This window comes from Natator depressus, chromosome 14 (genome assembly GCF_965152275.1).
Source record: "Natator depressus isolate rNatDep1 chromosome 14, rNatDep2.hap1, whole genome shotgun sequence".
Taxonomy (NCBI): domain Eukaryota; kingdom Metazoa; phylum Chordata; order Testudines; family Cheloniidae; genus Natator; species Natator depressus.
This window is the reverse complement of record NC_134247.1, coordinates 1,558,405-1,581,845: the sequence shown is the minus strand read 5'-3', so window position 1 is coordinate 1,581,845 and position 23,441 is coordinate 1,558,405. Positions and strand designations below refer to the sequence as shown.

The following is a 23,441-nucleotide window of genomic DNA, read 5'->3' as shown; positions in this document are numbered from 1 at the left end:
ATCGATGAAAAAGTGCAGAGTGAAGAATTAGAAGGCTGTGCTGCTGATTGGTGGCGTGACATTGAATAAGTCTTTAGGCCAAAATGTTCAAACTTGGGCTACGTTTAGCTGCATAAATCTGTATTTAGGCACCTAAATACTGAGTTTCCAAATGTTGGCTTCAATCAGATGAAGTGAGCTGTAGCTCATGGAAGCTTATGCTCAAATAAATTTGTTAGTCTCTAAGGTGCCACAAGTCCTCCTCTTCTATGTGTCCTGAGTTTTTCCTGTCTGTGAAATAGGGATATTTGCCTATCACCCAAGGGTGTGATGTTCATAGATTCCAAGACCAGAAAGGACCGTCGTGATCGTCTAGTCTAACGTCCTGTATACCATAGGCTTAGAGTAGATCTTTTGGAAAAACATCCAATCTTGATTTTAAAATTGTCGGTGATGGAGAATCCACCATGATCCTTGATAAGTTGTTCCAATGGCTAATTGCTCTCACTATTAAAAATGTATGCCTTATTTCCAGTGTAAATTTGTCTAGCTTCAACTTCCAGCCATTTGAGTGTGTTTTGTAGCTTTTTCTGCTAGATTGAAGAGTCCATTATTAAATATTTGTTGCCCGTGTAGGTACTTACTGACTGTAATCAAGTCACCCTGTATCTTCTCTTTTTTAAGCTAAATAGGTTGAGCTCCTATAAGGCATGTTTTATAATCCTTTAATCATTCTTGCAGCTCTTCTATGTACCATCCCAAATTTATCAACATCTTTCTTGAATTGCGGGAACCAGAACTGGACACAGTATTCCAGGAGCGGTCAAACCAGAGCTAAGTACAGAGGTAAAACAACCTCTCTGCTCCTACTTCAGATTCCTCTTTATGCATCCCAGGACTTCATTAGCTCTTTTGGCTACAGTGTGAGTTTGGGAGCTCATGTTCAGCTGATTATCCATCATAGAATCATAGAATAGAATCATAGAATATCAGGGTTGGAAGGGACCTCAGGAGGTCATCTAGTCCAACCCCCTGCTCAAAGCAGGACCAATCCCCAATTAAATCATCCCAGCCAGGGCTTTGTCAATCATCATCCCCAAATCTTGGAGTCCCCCAACCTGTAAGTATGGCTTATATTCTTTGTTACTAGATGTATACATTTTACATTTAGCCATATTAAAATGCAAATTGTTTGCTTGCACCCAGTTTACCGAGCAATCTAGATCACTCTGAATCAGTGATCTGTTCTCTTCATTATTCACCACTTGCCCAATTTTTCTGTCATCTGTAAACTTTATCAATAATGATTTTGTTTTCTTCCAAGTCATCGATAAAAATGTTAAATAGAGTAGGGCTAAGAACCAATTCCTATGGGACCCCACTGGAAACAGACTTGCTTGGTGGTGATTCCCTGCTTACAGTTACATTTTGAGATGTATCAGCTGGCCAGTTTTTTATCCATTTAATGTGTGGCATATTAATGTTATATTCTAGTTTTTTCATTAAAATATTGTGTGGCACCAAGTCAAATGCCTTACAGAAGTCGAAGTATATTACATCGATACTGTTACCTTTATTAACCATACTAGTCATCTTGTCAAAAAAAGTGTAATGTTTGTAAAGTGCTTCAGGATCCTCTGACTCAGGCCTGGTCTCCAGTAAGGAGATAAATCAGTCTAAGAGTATGTCTTCACTACCCGCCAGATCAGCGGGCAGCAGTCCATCCAGCGGGGATCGATTTATCATGTCTAGTCTATAAATCAATCCCCGAGCACTCTCCCGTCGACTCCTGTACTCCAGCGCCACGAGAGGCACAGGCAGAGTCGATGGGGGAGCGGCAGCAGTTGACTCACTGCAGTGAAGACACCGCGGTAAGTCGATCTAAGTACGTCGACGTTCAGCTATGTAGCTGAAGTTGCGTAACTTAGATCGATCCCCCCCACCACCCCAGTGTAGACCAGGGCTCAGTTACTCTACTTAAGCTGACAAAGCTTAGATCGACTTAGAGTGGTATCTGTGCTGGGCTATGTCTACAGGAGACGCTCTCCTGTCGACATAGTTTCTGTCTGGCAGGGAGGTGGAGTACTGAAGTCAACAGGAGAGCACTCTGCCATTGATTTCTCGTGTCTTCACCAGATCTGCTAAATCGGCACCGCTGCATCAATTTAGCCAGTAGTGAAGACAAGCCCTATGAGATATAGAAGTACAAAGCATCATTATTCTTGCCACTGTGTCAGTGGTGCCTGTTGGTGAAGGGTCGTTTCTGCCAGCACAATATGTTTATCATGTGGATGGTCAGAGAGATGTTCTCAAAATCTAAGGGATACAGAAGCCTCTATAAAAAGAAGAGGAGTACTTGTGGCACCTTAGAGACTAACATGAGCTACAGCTCACGAAAGCTTATGCTCAAATAAACGTGTTAGTCTCTAAGGTGCCACAAGTACTCCTGTTCTTTTTGCGAATACAGACTAACACGGCTGCTACTCTGAAAGAAGCCTCTGTGTTAGACAGAAAGGCTTATTGGCTATATAGTTGGATGAGACATATTGATCAAAGATCTAGAATACTGTATTGTCAGATGAGTGGCCACGTAGCCCATTGACTGTGTGGCTAGGGGAAGAGATGACTTAGTAGTAGCTTGTTGAGCAAAGAAGCAGAAAGAGAGAGATGACCTACAATGCAGGTGTGTTGATGACGAGATGAACAGCTGGAGAGATTTACGCATCAGGCAGACACAGCCATGCGCATTGATAGATTGGGCTAGTCTGGAGCTGCACTCTTGCTCTCCACCGCATGTAACAGAAATCCATTTTGCCATGCAGATGGGCCCTGTGGTATTTCAAATCCAGGTATTTCAGGGCTCCACCCACAGCCAGCTTGAAACAATACACAAATTGACTTCCACCCATGGTTCCTGACCATACACACATAGGTTTATAATCCTACCTTAGCTTTATCACACCCAGTTTAAAACACCAATTGCTGTTTCTCCTTCTTTCCAAAAGAGTTTACCAAAAAAGAACAAATAAAAATCAATTAATTTGATTCTAAGCAAGTTTTCTCAATTAAAATGTGTGATTATATTTTAAAGCTTGCCCTGTGGAGTTTTTGGTGGTTCTCTTGTATAATCTCACTGCTTCTAAACTGCTGACACCAATAACCCTGTAAATTGGCAGATGGTGGAGGGAAATCTACTGGCTTCTTACTTTTGTTTTTATGGTTTGATTTGATGATAGAGTTTTTGGGTCAAAACCAGGAATTCCTTAATTGGCAAGAGAGAGAATTTGCCCCAATTCAGCATTTGTGTAAAACTGAATTGCACATGAGCTGGTGTCTGAGAGATATTGTATATGTGGTCATGTATGGGCATGTGTGAGTGGTGGCTTTTCAGCTGTTTGTGGATACAGACATATCTCCATGTAGTTGTGTATATGAGATTGTCCCTTGGTGGTGTGTGAGTGTATTTCAGGGTCTGGCTGTTCAATGGGGGCACTGTGTGGCTAAGGAGCGGGAGGTTGTCTGTGTAGGGTGAGGGATAGGTGCAAGTAGCATGACCAATGCCCTGCAGAATAGAATATTGATGGGACGGCATACAGTCATTAAGTCTTGGCATGGGTTGGTTCTTTAGAAAATGGCTGTTCTGTAGGAGGTGGACGGGGTTGGAGATCCCAGCAGAGCAGGCTTTAGCTGGGCAGCATGGTGGGAGTTCGAGGGCTCCCACGATGGGGATGCTCAGAAGGTGACGTAGGCTGCTGCTGGATGGGCTAATTATACTGTGCTCTGGATTTTGCTGATTCTTACTCAAGTGGAGGGATTCTGCTCCCTTACTCTTGGCGGATTCAAATAAGTTTCTCCCATCAACTCCTCCTGGCCTTTTCTGTGTAACCCCCTTTCATCAACTTTGATTCAGGAGTGAGACCAAAACAACACTGTGACTAGCCTAAGTGTCCTGACAGAGAGGGAGTTCGTTACTCACCATGAGCCATCCATTATATTGTGAGATGGTGATCAATGGGCTTGAGTCTCCTTGTGTTGTCTTTGCACCTGGGCAAAGGGAACGTAAGAGACTGCCAAATGCGAATGGAATTGGAAGTCCATGCCCTCGGAAGGCATGTGGTAGGAGACTACCAGGCCGAGGAACATATAAACTGCTGGACATATTCAGCTGTGAATTCACAGCAATATGAGAGTATGGGGTAATCTGCGATCAATCATGCTAGCTGTGTTATAGCTTGTATACAGTACTCCATTTGAAAGGACATTCCCCCCCAGTCTTAAGCCAGCACTGACTAAGCACCAGCTACTACTATTTAGTTCAGAAAATAATCCCTTGTAACTCTGAACACACAGTTATTGAAATAACAAGTGAGGCAGTGAAGTAGGTTCCCAGGAAGTGTCCCTGCTGCAGTCACTGGAACACGTGGCAGGAGCTTGCGCAGAGCTGTCATCCTCATCCATCCTGTTTCCTTGGGGGCTCAGTGTTATTTCTGCATGTGACACTGTGAGCCAGGCATTTTATTACAATGAATGTTTTGCAGAAATGAAACTACTGTACAAATGCCTTAGTTCCCCAAACCATTCTACTTGTATGCGCTGCCTCCATTCCCCTGCAGGTACACAGCACCCCCTGAGACAGGAAAACCAGAACAAGCCCACTCTGCGGAAGACACAGGACACTGTGAAGCCCAGCTTCATGATGGCTCCTTCCACCTGCACCAAAGGGAGATACAGGGGGCAAGGCCGAGGGAAGGTCAGGGCTGGTGCATTCTCTGTCCTCCTGTATACAGGGCTGGGGAGAACAAGAGCTTGAGGAGCTATTGCAGTCCTGAGAGTTCGGGGAGTAACCCCCAACCTCTGCTTTCCAGTGAGCTTGCTATTTTTACCCAGGTGTAGGAATCAGTTTGCCTGAAACAGATGACCGATGACTCCCCTAGGTCAAAAAGCAAAACAGTTGCTTGGCCTTTTAGTCCTTTGCTCTGGCCACCACACCCTGCGTAGTATATTTCCTTTGCTGTTGCTGAGACCAGAAATCAAGCGTTTCTCAGTGTTGCACTCAAATTCCTCACAGTGCTTTAGGGGGCACTTGTTACAAGAGTTTTTTCTGAGTTCTTGCTCCTTCTTGATATCTCCGTAACATGCTTTTTAGAAGAGCTGCCTTCCTGAAAAATGTTCTGATTGAAGGTTCCTGAGGATAGCAAACATTAAAACCTTTTCATCATAATCTGATAAAGATATCAATTATAGAGAACACATGTTTTTATTATAGTCCCAAGACAGGTCTAGCTATTCAGTAGTGCACATTGTAATTTATAATTTAGCTGTCTTTAAACCTGGGAAAGGAGGGGACAGGCCTCTGCTTGCTTCTGTGAACCACATGCACCCCATTGTAACCTTTGGATTGAATGCCACAAGTCACTAACCACAGGTGTTTTTGCGCAGGTGCCTACATTAAGTTATTATATACATTTGAGTGAGTCATATCCATAGAGATTTGAAGACGTTATTTAGAGCCAAGATACAAATGAGCGTAATTTCAATTAGAGAAAAATGAATAAAAATACACATATAAGAATAAATGTAGCAAAGCAACCAACTGCAAAGTAACCCTCACTGAATCATGCACACTTACAATTCTATGGAGATTGTTAGAAGTTAGGATAGAAAACCAGTAAGTGGAGAAGGCACCATAAGTGTGTTTGACAACCTAGTTTCCAGCATCCTGTCATCTCAATCTCCCCTGCTAAGGATAGGTCTTGACCATCTTTTATAACCTTAGTGTCCTTACCCCCCACTAGTATTCAGGGCCATCTGTGAGTTGGTCTCAGCCTTTTGCTGAGAGCAAAATACAATATACTTTGTTATTCTGGGAGACCCTCATTAGGATTCTGTCTGTTATCGTAAACTGTTTGTGTCAACACATCTCCCAGTTGTTTTGGTACCTGACTGTGGTTTTGCTCCATGATTACAATACCAAAGAGAAAAAGGCCCCTAATCTCCGTAATTTCAAGCATAAACAGTTCTTTTGCAGTTTGCTGGTTGATCACAAGATACGTGCTGCTAAATCGTATAAGCTTAGGTCAAGCACTTATGCTGACTACATAAGCCATATGCTGGTTAGGCCTTATGCTAACTGCTAGGCTCTGTTAGTCCCCAGACTTGCTGCAAAGCCTATTTCCACTATTGATACACTTTATTCTTCCCTGCTTGCATTTCAGCTTTAATATGCTCATCTTTAACATCTTAGCTTTCCTTGTCATTGAGATTGTAGTTTAAACATCAGCATAAACCTTCCAAGATCAGGTCATGGTCAAGGGTCAACAGTCGGATGACATGAATGAAATAGTCATGGCTCCTCCTTGCAGCTGTTAAGGCAGCACTAGCAGAGTCAAGGCCAGCTAGCCCAACTGGCACAGTCTGAATCGCCTCTGTGCCTTCTCATTGCAGGCTTCAGGCAAGGGCACACTCCTGTCGTCAGCCACAGATCAGCCCCTGTGCAGTGGTGTAGCTGTGGAAGCCCAAGGGGAAGCAGAATCAGGCCATTAATTATTCATTATTACTCGTAGATGGTAAGTACGTTAAAGTACACTAGAATCCTTTAGATGCTAAGTTCTCTGGGCAGGGATCATGTCTTCCCATGGTTTGGGCTGTGCCCGCCTGAAGGGGACCCTGGTCTGGCTTGAGGCCCCTTCATGCTGTTGAAATACAACTACTGACTAATCCTAACATGATAGTGACGGCACTGCGGTCATATAACCCTCACTGTCCCATTGTTTTCTGAGGGCCTGGGGGGTGGCAGGGAAGGAACCTGCTAGTTAAAGGGGATGGAGCGCTCCCTGCTGGCATTAATTACCAGCTGTGCAGCATGGAGACACTTCCCTCTGGAAAGGCCAACCTGCACCTTTTGATTTTGCTTTCAAAGGCGTTTGACAAAGGGAACATTTTGCAGTAAACATGAAGCCTATGACAGGAGCTGCAAAAGTGGCACTGAGCTGGGCTGACCCTGGTCAGGTTTTCCAATCTAGTCCGTTTTCTAGCATAGTGTCTCGCCCTGCCCTGCCCTGCCCTTTGCCTCCTCCGTTCTTCCCTCTGCCTCCCGCACACCTTTCTGCTCAGAGTGGGGAATTGTTGCTGGAAGGAGATTCATGAGGTGGGATAGGAATGAGCCTATGGCTACATTCAAAACCCCCATGACTAGGGCAGTCTACATAGGTCACACCCTCCCCACCGCCATGCTCTGCCTATGGCTTAACGCAGTGTGTGCTGTTGATGGTTTTAGCCTGGCTTCCTACTTTTGCTTTATACCGTTTATCATAAAGTGAATGTTTCTTTTATTGCAAAGAGAAAGAATTCATGTCTCCCCGCCCAACGTAAACCCAAATACAAATACATTTCTCTCAAAGTGCAGTCGTTGGAGAAAACCAAGGGCCATTCGTCAGGCCGACATCAGAGGAGCCGCATTTGCTCTGACAAGCAGCAAAGGCTTATGTTTTATTCACCAGGCCTGAAAAATACCTTCCTGAAGAGGGGACCATAAATAACCTGGTGTGATGAATATTACACAGGATAAAACTGATAAAGCAAGGCCCCTAAACACGAGAGATGCACAATGAGGTTAGGAAAGCACATGGTTTTCATTACAGCTAATCCTGCATGACAGGCTGGCAAGTACAGAGGAGAACTGAGAGAGGGGAAGTCAGCCCCAGAGACATTTTCCATCCCCCTAATGAAAGGCGCGGGAGTGGGAGTTACTATGCATGTAGCATTCCACTGCACTGTGTCACGGCTGCAGGTTTGCCTGTGTACAGTTCTAGGTGTCAGTACAGTGCACGCCGGTTATAAGAATCACTGATATAACCGTGTATAGTGATCAAGCTACTGGGACAAAATCATTTCTATACCTGACCTATACTCTGCTTGTAAGAATCGAATCAAATAATCCAGGATGGATGTGGTCAGGGCCGGCTCTAGGTTTTTTGCCACCCCAAGCTCCGAGAGCGCAATTGCCCAAGCAAAAGGGTGGCCGGAATGCCGCCCCTGGAATTGTGCCCCCCCAAGCACGTGTTCGCTTTGCTGGTGCCTAGAGCTAGTCCTGGATGTGGTTCTTATAAAAGGAGTGGACTGTACATCCCAAATGTGGCTGCCCAGGTTCAGTGAGCAGATGGGGCCTTGCCAGTCAGTTTGTAGAGAGATCCCCATTTAACAGAGTAGGTGGATTACCGATTCCTTTGGCCTCTTAGCTTCAGTCTGAGACATAATTTTCTATGTCAGGGCTCAGTCAGAGACATGCCCATGTGGCAGGCTCGTTGGCTGCTTAGCATGCAAGTTGGGGAGCAAACCTGGGGAGGGATAGTTCAGTGGTTTGAGCATTGGCCTGCTAAACCCAGGGTTGTGAGTTCAATCCTTGAGGGGGCCATGTAGGGATCTGGGGCAAAAATTGGGGATTGGTCCTGCTTTCAGCAGGGGGTTGGACTAGATGACCTCCTGAGGTCCCTTCCAGCCCTGATATTCTATGATTCCTGGGCCAGTATAATTTACACCCCCGGTCCTGTTACTTGGCAGTAACATGAACTTGGATTCAGGGAGCCTCCCTTACACTCACAGCCACTTAGGTACCTCCTGTTCTGCATCACCTCTGAAGTAGCCCAGCAGAGGCACTGACACACCAAGTGCCTGGCTACGAAGGTTTGTGTTGGTGTGGCCTGTGCACTGAGGGCCCTGAGCCAGCGAGGGGTAAGTGTTGGAGGCTCCCACGATGGGAGAGGACAAAAGGACAGGATGGATAAGGTCCTGTGAGATTTCCATCCCCCCGTCGGACTTCCAGGGTAGGCTGGAGATCTTGCAGGATTTGGAGCCATAAAGTCTCTCGGGATTTGCAACAAGATTTGGAGCCATGATAGTAGCCCTGTGCTCAGGGATACCCACTTCTGTGTGCTGGTTTCCAGCAGTTAACCCATTCTCCCCCCAGCCTTGCAGCGGGCTATGCTAGTCACTGCTTTGGTGCTGGGAAGGAATTTTTCCCCATACCGCCAGACTGGCTGAGACTGGTTGGGTTTTTCGCCGCCTTCGCAGCGAAATCTAGGGACTGGGTTTTGGGCAACAGGCGGGCTGGGGTTCTCTTCCTTCTGGCGGCACAGTTTGGACCTAGGTGAAAGTCATTTAGTTGTGTCTACTTTTCGCAGGTGCCCAGTGTAGGAACTTGCTGATTTGGGCTCCAGATCAAAAATGGTAACATAGAGGGCATCCCAAGAGCATCTCCTTACAAGTTGGGGGTGTCTGGTCTTACCCCCTTGGGGGTATATGCCAACCAGGGTTGTGACACTACTCTGGGGGATCCACCCTATCAATGCACTTAATGGCAGAGCTGGCAGGGGGTTGAGGTCCCCCCTCGCCTCAACCCCCCAAAAGGGGAGGGATCCTAGCTAATAAATGTGGTGTCCAGAGACACCCTCCCCCCCCAGTTGGTTGGCTTTGCCTGCATGGGAGCCCCCAAGAATTGGCAAAATGGGCTGTGAGTGACTGCGCTGGACTGTCCCCTGATGGAAAACGAGGATGTAATTTGACTAATAAAATTGCAGCCTGGTTAAAGCCCCCACCACATGACCTGCCTCTTTCTGTGCAGTGAGCACCACAAAGGGGTGATCTGCTTGCCTGTTAGTTGTTCTCCAGTGACAATTTCCTATCCAGGTAGGGTGGGCACTCATGCATTCCCAAAATACCGGAGATTCCAGTACTTCAGGAATGGCATGGGCCTGCTCCTGCCAGCGTGACCTCGGACACACAGAGTATGCCAAGTTGCACTGCATAGAGAGGTGCCATTTATAAGAGCGTGCCGTCCTGCCCCCGCTGGTGTGACTTTGTACCTGCCGCATGGGGGCAGGATGGCACGCTCTTAAAAATGGCGCCCCTCCATGTGGGGGGGGGGCACCATTTTGAGGATCTTGCCACTTTGCCCCCACCAGCCTGACTTTGCATGCAAGGTCACGCCAAGAGGGGTGAAGCCGCGTGCTCTTCAAAATGGCATCCTCTCTCTGACACCAGACAAAACCACGTCCAAATGGGGGACAAATCCAGGGACGGCAGGAGTGTCCGGTGGAATGCCAAATGAGTGGCCTGCTTATGTCTTGGCCTTTGGCATGTAAACGACTCCCCCAGCTATCCACACAGAGAGGGGACCTATGCCTAAGCTGGCGTAACGTACATGCTGAAGAAGCTAGAGAGGTGTAAATTACACCTTCTAGGCTGTCTCTTCACTGCCAGGTTAACTGGAGTGGCTGCACTTGTTAACTCCTCTAAGTTTGCCTAGCTGCAGTCAGAGCAGCCCCACTGCAAAAGAACATGAGCTACACACAGTGATGTGCTGGCCTAGAACTCAGCTTAGAGTCCCTGAGGGGCCTACCAGCTTCACTTAAAAGCACCACCAGGCTTGAGTTCAGGCTGTTATGTGTGGACGGGACTTGAGTTAAGGGCAACACTCGAGTTATAAGGCTGTTTAGCTATGCGATGAAGACAAGGCCTTAGACTCACATATTGATCTGGCCCTTAATCCCTCATGTGCCTACATGTCAATTCAGTTGAGGGCCTGATTCTACCCCCAGCTGGATACAAGTTACTCCCATTGAAGCAAATGGGTGATACTTTACCTAGGTTCTTCTCTGACTCTTTAGCCCTTAGTATCCAGGCGTTTCACTAGCATGAATGAATTTATCCTCTGAGTGCCAATCAGGCAGGGAAATACGAACCCCATTATACAGGTGGCACAGAGAGCACTGAGAGTGCAGGGAAATGAGCCCAGATCCCTTGAGTCCCAGGCCAGCCCGGTCCTTGCCCATGTCCTAAGGGTGGAGGGGAAGGGGACCAAGAGGCCTTTGAAAGAACTTTTGGTGTCAGTTGAAGCAGGTTTAGCAGCAGTGTCGCAGTATTGGGGAAAAGCAGACGGAGGAGCTAAGGGAATGCAGATGCAGTTTGTGTCTCTGATTCCATGGGGCAGAATGCTAGTGGCCCTTTGGGTACCATAACAACAGCACCAGTGTCTTTTATGACGGCATAAAAGCCCTAGCTTTCATAATTCCTGGAGTGCCATGTTACCTCAGCAGATCTCCAGGCTGGGGTGTGTATGGTGTAGGCATGCGCTCAAAGCCCTGTTTGGCTGCACTCCGTTCTCTGCATCTTTATCGCTTTGGTTGTAAGTCAGAGGTATATGTATGTGTCTGCACATGTGAGTGCGTTGTGCATTAATTCTTTCGGTGATCTCTCAACTATCCACAGTCTCATAATTCCCTCTGAGGGACAGCTTTGATGCTGGGAGCAGTAAAAGTTGTTTGTTTCCAAGGCTGTGATGCTGCTGTGCTGTGAATCAGCTTGGAACAAATCTGAGAAGTGTGTATAAGGTCAAATTCTCCCTTCAGTTACAACTCTGCAAGCCTGTGTCAGTCAGTGGGAGTGTTAGGGTGCTTCAAGCATCTGAGGAGGGAAACATGGGGGGAAGCTACTGGCAGCCTGGAAGAGGGGGTGCAGGCTGATACCTGAATAAAAGGATCTTTCTGCTTTTGCTTTTTGTAGACAAATCTCCTCAGATATTGTTTTGGAAACAGCTGCCAGAAGCCAGAGGCTGGGAGTGTGATGAGAGGCTATGCCCAGGGTATGATGCTCTCTGGGGCAGTATTCAGTTAATGAAATCTGCCCTTTGCAAGCCCATTCCTCACTGATATGCATGGTGGTTGTTTAATACAGATGTTCTCATCTGACTTATTGTTCATTCAGGCATCCAGGCCATCATAAAATACCATAAGCCCTTGCTTGTCATGATTGTGTGTGGTAGGTCAGCTTTGGGCCAGGCAACATCTGGAGGAGGAGGAGTAGTATTTATTTATTGTATTACCATAACACCTAGGAGACCTAGTCATAGAATCGTAAAACCCTAGAGTTAGAAGGGACCACAAAGGTCATCTAGTCTAACCTCCTGCCAAGATGCAGGGTTTGTTATGTCCAATCCACTCAAGACAGATGGCTATCCAGCCTCCTTTTGAAAACCTCCAGCGAAGGAGCTTCCACGACTTCCCTAGGCAGCCTGTTCCATTGTCCCCCTGTTCTTACAGTTAGGGAGTTTTTCCTGAGATTTAATCTAAATCTGCTGTGCTGCAGTTTGAACCCAGTGCCTCTTGTCCTGCCCTCAGTGGCAAGAGAGAACAACTTTTCTCCATCTTCTTTTATGGGAGACTTTCAAGTATTTGAAGTCCGCTATCATATCTCCCCCTTAATTTCCTCTTTTCCAAACTAAACATACCCAGTTCCTTCAGCTTGCTCATATGGCGGCATTCCATCCCTATGATCATCTTTGTCACTCGCCTGTGGATCCTTTCCAGTTTCTCTACATCCTTTCTCTACCTTGGTGACCAAAACTGAACACCGTACTCTTGCTGAGGCCTAACCAGCGCTGAATAGAGTGGTACTATCATCTCCCGTGACTTGCATGCCCCGCCTCTGTTAATGGAACCTAAAATTGCATTTGCCGGTTCTTGGTTTTTTTGTTTGGTTGGGTTTTTGCAACAGCATCGTATGGGTGACTCATGTTGAGGTTGTGATCCACCATAACTCCCAGATCCTTCTCAGCAGTATTGTTGCCAAGCCAGTTATCCCCCATTCCGTATTTGTGCATTTGGTTTTTCTTCCTGAAGTGACATTTGTCTTTGTTGAATTCATTTTGTTGTCTGTAGCCCAGTTCTCCAATTTATCAAGATCCCTTTGAATTTTAGTTCTATTCTCCAAAGCATTGATAACCCCTTCTTCCCCCCAGCTTTGTGTCATCTGCTAATTGGATCAGTATGCTCCCTATTCCTACATCCAAGTCATTAATAAAGATGTTAAACAACACTGGACCCAGAACAGATCCCTGTGGAACCCCACTTCAGACCTCCCTCCAATCTGGCATCATTATATTAATAGTTACTCTTTGTTTGCGGTTGCTTAACCAATTATGTATCCACTTAATGGTAGTTTTCTTGAGCCTGCATTTCTCCAAGTTACTTATCAGAATGTCTTATGGGACTGTGTCTAAAGCCTCGCTGAAGTCCAGGTATGTTATGTCCACTGCATTCCGTAGTCATGGACCAGGACCCCATTGTGCTATGTGCTGAACGAATGTAGAACGAAGACCGTCCCTGCCCAAAGAGCTTCCAGTCTAGGTGTAAGACAAGACAACAGGTGAATACTGACAGATGGGGAAGTACCAGGAGACAGTGAGATAGTAATAGTCACAGCCCTTGCTGCACAGGTGGGTGTTGGTTTGTTCCTTTTCGTAGTGCTGTTTGTGTTTGAGGATCTAATGTAGAGTCTCACGGAGTGAGACAAGTGCAACGACTTAAAGGGGGAAGCAGTTTGGCCAAAGACACAAGGTCATACACAGCAAGTCAAACTTCACCTTTGGCAGCAGAATCAAATCCATTTCACAACTGGGTGTGGATTTTACCACCCTGTAAAGCTGTGTCCATCTAGGGCTTCTGTTTCCACTGAACTTGTGCTGCAGCCCATGATAGCCTACTCTAGAGTGTTTTCTCTACCTGTTCTCACACCATGTCCCACCTGACCAGCAGCAGGATAAATGCTTCTCACCACAATCCTTGTGGGGAAGGGAGGAACATTGCTCCTTTCCCCTCCGTCTCCTCCCCTTTCCCCCAATGTGAGAATAAGAATGTAAATAGCCTGCAGAATCCTGCACAACTGGTTGGTGGCCCCTTATGTGCCTTGGGACTGGTGATGTTACTTTTGGTGACTAGTACATCTGGGGCAGGGGGTGGGATTCTGTTAAAGTCTGCAAAAACACAATCTAAATAGAGAGTAAATGTTTAATAAATAAAACTCTGACCTGATAACAAGTGGTGTATGAGAGAGAGGCATTGTGATAGATTTTAATGCAGTTCTGGAAATGCCATTTCACAGAATCATTACTTCATCTCCGCACAATCTCTCTGAAATTCCACAAAATCCAGTAATAGAAGTGTCACAAACCTTTCCCTGCCTAATAAATATTCACCGCTTGGTGCAGCACCACGGTCAGTTACACACCCCACAATCACACTCATTGCTCCCATCATTACATGCAATAACTGGAAAGAGCAAAAACAAGTGCCTGGTCTCTTTATGAATTTGTGTGTGAAGAATCTCTGGCTCTGCGTAAACAGCATTCACTCCTAGGTACACCCCCCTCCTTCAAATGCCTGCGTGGAGTTAATGGCCAAAGACAGAGGTGATGCTAAAAAATATTCTGAGAAGGGACACTGAGGTTTGCTTCCAGATGCAGAGAACAGAAGCCACTATGGGAGGAGTAGGAATTTTCCATGGATATGGCGAAGTGGTTGGAGTGGAAGGGATTCAGCCCAGGGGGAAGGGAGGTTAATGAACCACTCCTTGGAGACATGGTTTCCAATTGCAAATGGGACTTGGAACAGACAGAACCCAACTATATAGACTTTCCTGAAAGTGCTAGAGCAAGAGGAAAGCTGATCTGAGCAAAGCTGCATTTCCTCTCAGTTATAGTGTTCCCCAGGCTGTGAAATGAGGTGTCCACAGACTGTCTAGCCCTCAGCAGGTCTATTTCAGCAGGAAGGATGCTCTTGTGGTTAAGGCCCTGTGGGGGGGGGTCAGTAGTTCTGGGTTCCATTCCTTTCTGTGCTGCAGACTCTGCTTGAGCCTGGGCAAGGCAGTTAACCTCTCGGCACATCCCTTGCACATCAGTAAAATGGGGATGGTAACCCTTCCTCCCGAACTTTGTCTGTCACGTCAATTTACACTGTAAACTTTGGGGTGCCAGGAATGTCTTCTCTGTGTCTGGGCACAGCTAGTGTCAGGCTCTGCTTCCTGGCAGCAGTCCTGGTCGTTGGTGCAATGGTTGAAGCCAGCCAGAGGGTCAAGGCTGGGCTGAAGGGAGTGCTGAAACTGGAGTTGAGGGACAGGCTGTGGGTGAGAACTGTGGTCAGAACCCGTAGACAAGCCAACTCAGTATTGTTGTCAGAATCCAGATGCAGGCCAACAATTGAAGCCAGTTTGGAGTCAGTTCAGAGGTCTGGGGTCAGGAGGTGGATGCAGGACTGGAGACGGTCAATAACAGGACTGAAGCATGGTTGGAGTAGGGCACAGACCAGGCTGGGACGGGCTGGAACAAGACTAAGGCAAGGCTGGGACGGGGCAGGAACCAGATCAATGGTAGGCTGAAAGCCTAGGGAGTCTGTTACACGGAGTGGCAGTGGAAGGGTTCCTGGCTGAGTAGCGCTGGTGCACAGACTAACTTGCAGGTAGGGGTTGGGTGGGGTGGGGTGTCAGAGAAATACCTGTGCCGGGCGGTCATCAGGGATAGACTGCTGCAGCAGCATGCCTGAGTGATGAGTCCCTGCAGGCTCTGTTGGAAGGGTGAGTCATGGCAGCCCTGGTCTGGCCACAGGTTTTACGATAATACACCTAATGAACTAAGGCACAGTTAGCCCAACCACAGTGTTTTAGGAGGCCTGGGGAATACATTACAACCAAGGTGCGTTAGCGGCGCTCTCCAGAGGGTAGTATCCAGGGCTGCAATAGTGCGGCTTGCATTGGTAGAGCTGTGGAAGAGGGACAGAGTACCACAGCTGGAGGCGGCAGGCCTGGATCGGCCTATTTGGCAGCGTGCCTGCTGTGTGTGTGAGGTTCCCACAGCACCTGCACAGTGCCAGGCTCCCCTCATTTTTATCTGTCTCCAACTTTCCTGAACAGTCGTTTTTCCTCTTCATCCACTTTAAGAGAAATAAAAAGAAGGCTCCTTGGGAAAGAACTGCAGGGCACATCTTTAAAGGGCCCTCCATGTCTCTGAACAGCAGAGCACGAACAATGCAAGAAGCAACTCATTCACAACCAGCCCGTTCAAAGGCTGCAGCAGGTTTCCACTCTGTAATCCCGGGCGTGGCGAATTCTTTGTAAACTGTGAGCAAACTTCCCTGTGAAAAGATCTTTCCCTTTTCACCTGGAAACAAGGGTAGATCACACAGGCAGCTGAGGCGGAATGTCTGCAGTGCACAGGCAGGAGCCTTGCAATGTGAGCACTTGTCTTTTTACTGCACCATGTAATTGCCGCCTGATAGTCTAATCAACCGTTACAAACACGAACGCTCAGGAGAATTCACCAGTGTGGTTCAATGTGTATCTTCCCCCACCTGCTCACCACCCTAGGCTCTGTCACTCACCCAGATGCAATCCTGGGTCTGAGGCCGCCTTTGGGAAGGCTGCTGGAACTGGCCTGTGTGTACACTGCCCGGATTCACCAGTCTCTCCAGGAAAGAGCCGCTCGAGGTGGGAGATGTGGAGGCAGTGCAGAGCAAGCCTGGAGCAGGCTGAATTCACCATCCTTTCCCACTGATACCGGCTTCTTAATATGATAGCAAGGGAGATGCAGTCTCTCGCTTCTGAAAATGCGTATATCCCTGGACCACTTTGTCCCTCCAGCCCAGGGAGCTGTGTGGGTATTCTGGGAGAATATTTCCATCTGCATTACTAGCCAGACTGCCTACGTGGCCTCCGGTGGAGGAGTGTTTCCAAGACACAAGGCCTAGGGCCTGGCCTGCAGAATTCCCAAGGACACGGGTGAGGAGCTTTGTACATGGAAATCTGGCTTCTGCCTTGGAGAGTTAAATTTGCTGCTCTTTTCCTGTCTTCGCTGCTATAGCTGGGACATGTTCCTCCCTCCCAGCCTGACAATGCAATCTCCATCCTTCATTAACGCCTTAGCACCTTCCTCCTGGTTGTGTCACCTGCACAAAATGCCTGCTCACCAACAAGTCAGCAAACAGAAATTCTGGGGTTGCTTCCTAATCTAGGTCTCTTGCAGGGTGGTATTGTACACAGCTTTCCTCCTCTTTAGAGAAGGCATCCTGACTGCTGTCAGCCTAAGAGATGGAGACATCTCCATCAGTGCACATCTCAGTACCTAAGGCTTCTGCCTTTCCTCACCATGACTTTGGAGCAGAAGGTGAAAGCAACATGTGCTGGAGCTAGCTGGAGTCTCCCACCAGTTGGCCACCTGTAGCTACTGACAGAAAGGAGTTCTGGGAAGGGACACTGCCCAGGCCCACTCCAGCAATAGCTTTGATGGAGAATGAAGATCTTGCAAACCCTTTCTTATGTGACCCGTAGAATCTTTGTGTCCATGCACATGGTGTCCTCTGATGCATGTTCTCATGCAGAGGCATATTTGCACATACATGCATGTGCATCCACATCAGGATTTGATGCTTTGAGAAGTGATGGAAAGCACAGTCTGAGAGTTCCCTGAGTCTACCTGGCATTAGCCACCTGATGGACTGTCTGGCAATGCCCTCTGCCTGTCTGAATCTAGTTGGGAGTTACAGACAAATCCCAGCCTTAAGGAGCCTTCCTCCTATCTGGCCTCAGCGCAGGCTACAGGAGTCCTCTCCATGGACTGCAGGGCCCCAGCCAAATGCATTGTGCTGTCCGTTGTCCACCCCACATGCCCCAGCTGCTTTTCCAGGGAAGCCTGCGTGTAGCAGATTCAGCCTGTTGAGGAGCGCTGGGCTCGGCTGTGTCTCTGAGCGATTCTCACTCACACTTTCTTAAGTAATGATTTGTCTTTTTTATTTTGCTTTTCTCTCTTGGGTAAAACTAATGGCCCTGGCTGACATGACAGGGTGTATTGATTGGAGAGCGTGAATTAAGCAGCGCTCCGTCTCGGGAACAATGAGAGCGAAGGTGGCGTGCTGGGTAAGAGCCGTGGAGGCGAACCCCAGCCTCGCCGGGCACTGCGTGCCAGGTGACATCAATCTCTGTAAAGAGCTTTTCAGCCCCTTCTCCGGTGCAGGTGATGGACAAGCCTAATTATGGCTGCAGCCATGATCTGCTGTCTCCCATCTGCTGTCTGCCATTGTGAAGCCTCTCTGGGGACTCAGCCTCCCTGATGTGATTGTAGTTTATTTACTCCCTCTGGCCCTTCTGCCCCCCTGACTGATTGACTCAACTGCACAAATTGACCCCCTGTAACTGGCTTTTATCTCCTTTGTCCCTCTTGACTTCCCCACCCCCCTCAAAGCACATTGATTTATCACCAAACTCCTTGCAGGTAGCTGTCAATGGGCCAGTCTCTGCGCTGCTGAGCCACAAACAGAAAATAAAATCAAAATGATAAACGTGGCTTCTTTGCCCAACACTCCAGGTTAGGCAGTGGGAACACAGCATTGGTGCTTGCCCACATGCATGGCGCACCAGGGCCCTGCCTGTTCCTGCAGCCTGCATGTGCTTTGCAGCCATTGATATGACTCGAGGCTTCTCTGTGCCCTTGTGATCAGTTTGTAGATGAATCCCTTGCAAAAGTCCAAGGGAGTGTGTGGGACTAGTGCTGTCACTGTGAATCTTTTCCTTACCACAACTCCATGTTACAACAGCAAAAGTTATACCCCCCACCCTCAGTGTGTCCATAAAGAAAGGAAAAATGGTCGCATCCCCCTGGGCATGGCTGTGAGGGGACTGCAGACCAGGATGGAGACACATGGGAAGTGCTGCATTTGATGGGCATTGGTAGAGCTGTATTGGGGAAGTTCACACAGCAGCTGTCTGCACTTCAAGTAAAAGACAATGTTGTCCAGTGGTTAGAATACTGAAGGGGCAGTCAGGAGGCCTGGCTGCCACTGAGATCTTTTGGTGAGCAGCATGAAGCATCATTAGGGATGGTCACTGTAGATTGTGTCTGGAATGTCTCTGCCCACATCTCTCTCTTCCCAACAGCCAAAACACACCCACTACAGGGCTGTGATTTCCCCAGCCATGTTCTGTATATGTCCAGAGAGGCCCGGGTCACTCCACCACTTAGCTCCTTGTGGAATTAGGGTGGGTAGGTAGTGCTAAGGAAGAGCATGCAGTCCACCTGCCAAAAGGGGAGGGGAAGCAATCAAAGGGGAAAGGCACTGAGGAGAATGTCCCCAACTTTACTGAGACCTGGCCATTGCAGTGAGGACCACAGCTTGCTCCCACTGCTGTCAAGACAAAATTGCCATTTATGGCAAACAAAGCAAGAGGTGGAGGGAAACTATGCCCTGTCCCCTGAGACAGGAGGGTGGTGAGTTGGGCGCCCCAGCCACCATGTGCAGCACAAGGGACAGGGACAGCTCACGGGCATCACTTAGGGGTATGGTCCTGAAAAGACGGACCCTCCTGCCAAGGGACAGATGGCTTGGTAACCCTCAGGCACTGGGGTGCCCTGATCATAGAATCATAGAATATCAGGGTTGGAAGGGACCTCAGGAGGTCATCTAGTCCAACCCCCTGCTCAAAGCAGGACCGATCCCCAATTAAATCATCCCAGCCAGCGCTTTGTCAAGCCTGACCTTAAAAACTTCTAAGGAAGGAGATTCCACTACCTCCCTAGGTAACGCATTCCAGTGTTTCACCACCCTCCTAGTGAACAAGTTTTTCCTAATATCCAACCTAAACCTCCCCCACTGCAACTTGAGACCATTACTCCTTGTCCTGTCATCCGCTACCACTGAGAATAGTCTAGATCCATCCTCTTTGGAACCCCCTTTCAGGTAGTTGAGAGCAGCTATCAAATCCCCCCTCATTCTTCTCTTCTGTAGACTAAACAATCCCAGTTCCCGCAGCCTCTCCTCATAAGTCATGTGTTCCAGTCCCCTAATCATTTTTGTTGCCCTCCGCTGGACTCTCTCCAATTTTTCCACATCCTTCTTGTAATGTGGGGCCCAAAACTGGACACAGTACTCCAGATGAGGCCTCACCAATGTCGAATAGAGGGGAACGATCGCGTCCCTCGATCTGCTGGCAATGCCCCTACTTATACATCCCAAAATGGCATTGGCCTTCTTGGCAACAAGGGCACACTGTTGACTCATATCCAGCTTCTCGTCCACTGCACCCTAGGTCCTTTTCTGCAGAACTGCTGCCGAGCCATTCGGTCCCTAGTCTGTAGCGGTGCATTGGATTCTTCCGTCCTAAGTGCAGGACTCTGCACTTGTCCTTGTTGAACCTCATCAGATTTCTTTTGGCCCAATCCTCCAATTTGTCTAGGTCCCTCTGTATCCTATCCCTACCCTCCAGCATATCTACCACTCCTCCCAGTTTAGTGTCGTCTGCAAACTTGCTGAGGGTGCAATCCACACCATCCTCCAGATCATTTATGAAGATACTGAACAAAACTGGCCCCAGGACCGACCCTTGGGGCACTCCACTTGATACTGGCTGCCAACTAGACATGGAGCCATTGATCACTACCCATTGAGCTCGACAATCTAGCCAACTTTCTACCTACCTTATAGTGCATTCATCCAGTCCATACTTTAAGTTGCTGACAAGAATACTGTGGGAGACAGCTTCAAAAGCTTTGCTAAAGTCAAGGAACAACACGTCCACCGCTTTCCCTTCATCCACAGAGCCAGTTATCTCGTCATAGAAGGCAATTAGATTAGTGAGGCATGACTTGCCCTTGGTGAATCCATGCTGACTGTTCCTGATCACTTTCCTCTCCTCTAAATGCTTCAGAATTGATTCCTTGAGGACCTGCTCCATGTTTTTTCTGGGGACTGAGGTGAGGCTGACTGGCCTGTAGTTCCCAGGATCCTCCTTCTTCCCTTTTTTAAAGATGGGCACTACATTAGCCTTTTTCCAGTCGACCGGGACTTCCCCGGATCGCCATGAGTTTTCAAAGATAATGGACAACGGCTCTGCAATCAAATCCGCCAACTCCTTTAGCACTCTCGGATGCAGCGCATCCGGCCCCATGGACTTGTGCACGTCCAGCTTTTCTAAATAGTCCCGAACCACTTCTTTCTCCACAGAGGGCTGGTCACCTCCTCCCCATGCTGTGCTGCCCAGTGCAGTACTCTGGGAGCTGACCTTGTTTGTGAAGACAGAGGCAAAAAAAGCATTGAGTATATTAGCTTTTTCCACATGCTCTGTCACTAGGTTGCCTCCCTCATTCAGTAAGGGGCCCACACTTTCCTTGACTTTCTTCTTGTTGCCAACATACCTGAAGAAACCCTTCTTGTTACTCTTGACATCTCTTGCTAGCTGCAACTCCAGGTGTGATTTGGCCTTCCTGATTTCACTCCTGCATGCCCGAGCAATATTTTTATACTCATCCCTGGTCATTTGTCCAATCTTCCACTTCTTGTAAGCTTCTTTTTTGTGTTCAAGATCAGCAAGGATTTCACTGTTAAGCCAAGCTGGTCGCCTGCCATATTTACTATTCTTTCTACACATTGGGATGGTTTGTCCCTGTAACCTCAATAAGGATTCTTTAAAATACAGCTAGCTCTCCTGGACTCCTTTCCCCCTCATGTTATTCTCCCAGGGGATCTTGCCCATCAGTTCCCGGAGGGAGTCAAAGTCTGCTTTTCTGAAGTCCAGGATCCGTATTCTGCTGCTTTCCTTTCCTCCTTGTGTCAGGATCCTGAACTCGACCATCTCATGGTCACTGCCTCCCAGGTTCCCATCCACTTTTGCTTCCCCTACTAATTCTTCCCGGTTTGTGAGCAGCAGGTCAAGAAGAGCTCTGCCCCTAGTTGGTTCCTCCAGCACTTGCACCAGGAAATTGTCCCCTACAGTTTCCAAAAACTTCCTGGACTGTCTGTGCACCACTGTGTTGCTCTCTCAGCAGATATCAGGGTGATTGAAGTCTCCCATGAGAACCCGGGCGTGCGATCTAGTAGCTTCTGCTAGTTGCCGGAAGATGTGTGGGCACGATAGCACGAGGCCCAATCAATACCACACATAGGTGAGAGAAAGGGTCTAAGAAAAACCCTTTGGCCAGGTTGTCGATGTGTAAGGAATGCACACAAAGAGCCATGTCTCAAAAGCAAGTGGGGAGGAATGGGCTAAGCCTGCCCAACCCCTCCAGCCAGTGGCACACGTGTGCTGCAACCTCCCCGTCCCCACTGCCCCTAGACATAGCTAGCAACTCAATCCTTGCTGAACCTACATTGCTGAATTTCCATGAACTAGCTTTCCTGGGATCCCAGGAGTTTGAGAGCATAAGAATGGCCACTCTGGGTCAGACCAATGGTCCATGTAGCCCAGTGTCCTGTCTCTGACAGTGGCTGGTGCCAGATGCTTCTGGGGGAGTGAATAGAACAGGGCAGGAGTGATCCACCCCATCTTCCTGTTCTGGCTTCTGGCAGTCAGGGTTTAGAGACATCGCAGGCATGGGATTACATTCCCAACCATCTTGGCTAATAGCCATCGATGGACCTGTCCTCCATGAACTTATCTAGTTCTTTTTGGAACCCAGTTATGCTTTTAGCCTTAACAACATCTCCTGGCAAAGAGTTCCATAGACTGACTGTGTGTTGTGTGAAGAAATACTTCCTTATGGTTTTTTTTTTTAAACCTGCTGCCTATTAATTTAATCAGGTGACCCCTGGTTTCTGTATTGTGGGAAAGAGTAAATAACACTTCTCTATTCACTTTGTTCACACCATTCATGATTTTATAGACCTGTCATATCCCCTCCTTTGTTGTCTCTTTTCTAAGATGAACAGCCTAATCTTTAGTCTCTCCCCCATGGAAACCATTCCATACTCTTGATCATCTTTGCTGCCTGTCTGTGAACCTTTTCCAGCTCCACTATATCCTTTTTGAGATGGGGTGACCAGAACTGGACACACTATTCAAGGTATGGGCACACTGTGGATTTATTTAGTGTCATTATGGTAGTTTCTGTCTTATTTTCTATCCTTTTCCTAATAGTTCCTAACATATTGTTAGTCTTTTTGACCACTTCTGTGCATTGAGGTGAAGTTTTCAGAGAACTATCCATAGTGACTCCAAGATCTCTTTCTTAAGTGGTAACAGCTAATTTAGAATTCATCGTTACATATGTGTAGTTGGGATTATTTTTTCCAATGTGCATTACTTTGTACTTATCAGTGTTGAATTTCATCTGCCATTTTGTTGCCCAGTCACCCAATTTAGTGAGACCCCTTTGCAACTCTTCGCAGTCTGCTTTGGACTTGAATATCTTAAGTAATTTTGTATCATCTGCAAACTTTGCCACCTCAGTATTTACCCCTTTTTCCAGATCATTTATGACTATAATATGTTGAACAGGACTGGTCCCAGTATGGATCCTTGGGGGACCCCATTCTTTACCTCTCTCTGTTGTGAAAACTGGCCATTTATTCCTCCCTTTTGTTCTTCTCTTTTAACCAGTTACTGATTCATGAAAGGATCTTCCCTCTTATTCCATGATGGCTTAGTTTTCATAAGAGCCTTTAGTGAGGGACCTTGTTAAAGGCTTTCTAAAAATCCAAGTACGCTCTATCCACTGGATCACCCTTGTCCTCCTCATAGCACAGCAGGGCATTCCATGTAGTCTCGCAAGGTGCCGGCCACTGCATGAACTGTTAGAAGGAATCTGTGCACTCCTCTCGCTCTCCTGTTTGCACCCTTTACAGCAGTGATTTGGTTTTCAAAGAACTTAGGTC

The 23,441-nt window shown here is 47.6% G+C and overlaps 1 protein-coding gene across 10 annotated transcripts in view; it reads left to right on the top strand.

Annotated features, from left to right (window-relative positions):
* RBFOX3 (RNA binding fox-1 homolog 3) overlaps positions 1–23,441 on the top strand; it is a 345,196-nt gene that overhangs the window by 185,984 nt on the left and 135,771 nt on the right. The window contains exon 4 of one of the 10 annotated variants that reach the window (XM_074971596.1): positions 6,424–6,545. The exons of the other annotated variants lie outside the window; for them this stretch is intronic. The gene's annotated coding sequence lies outside the window, so the exon portion shown is untranslated. The remainder of the gene's footprint in view (positions 1–6,423; positions 6,546–23,441) is intronic. 10 annotated transcript variants of the gene reach the window in all.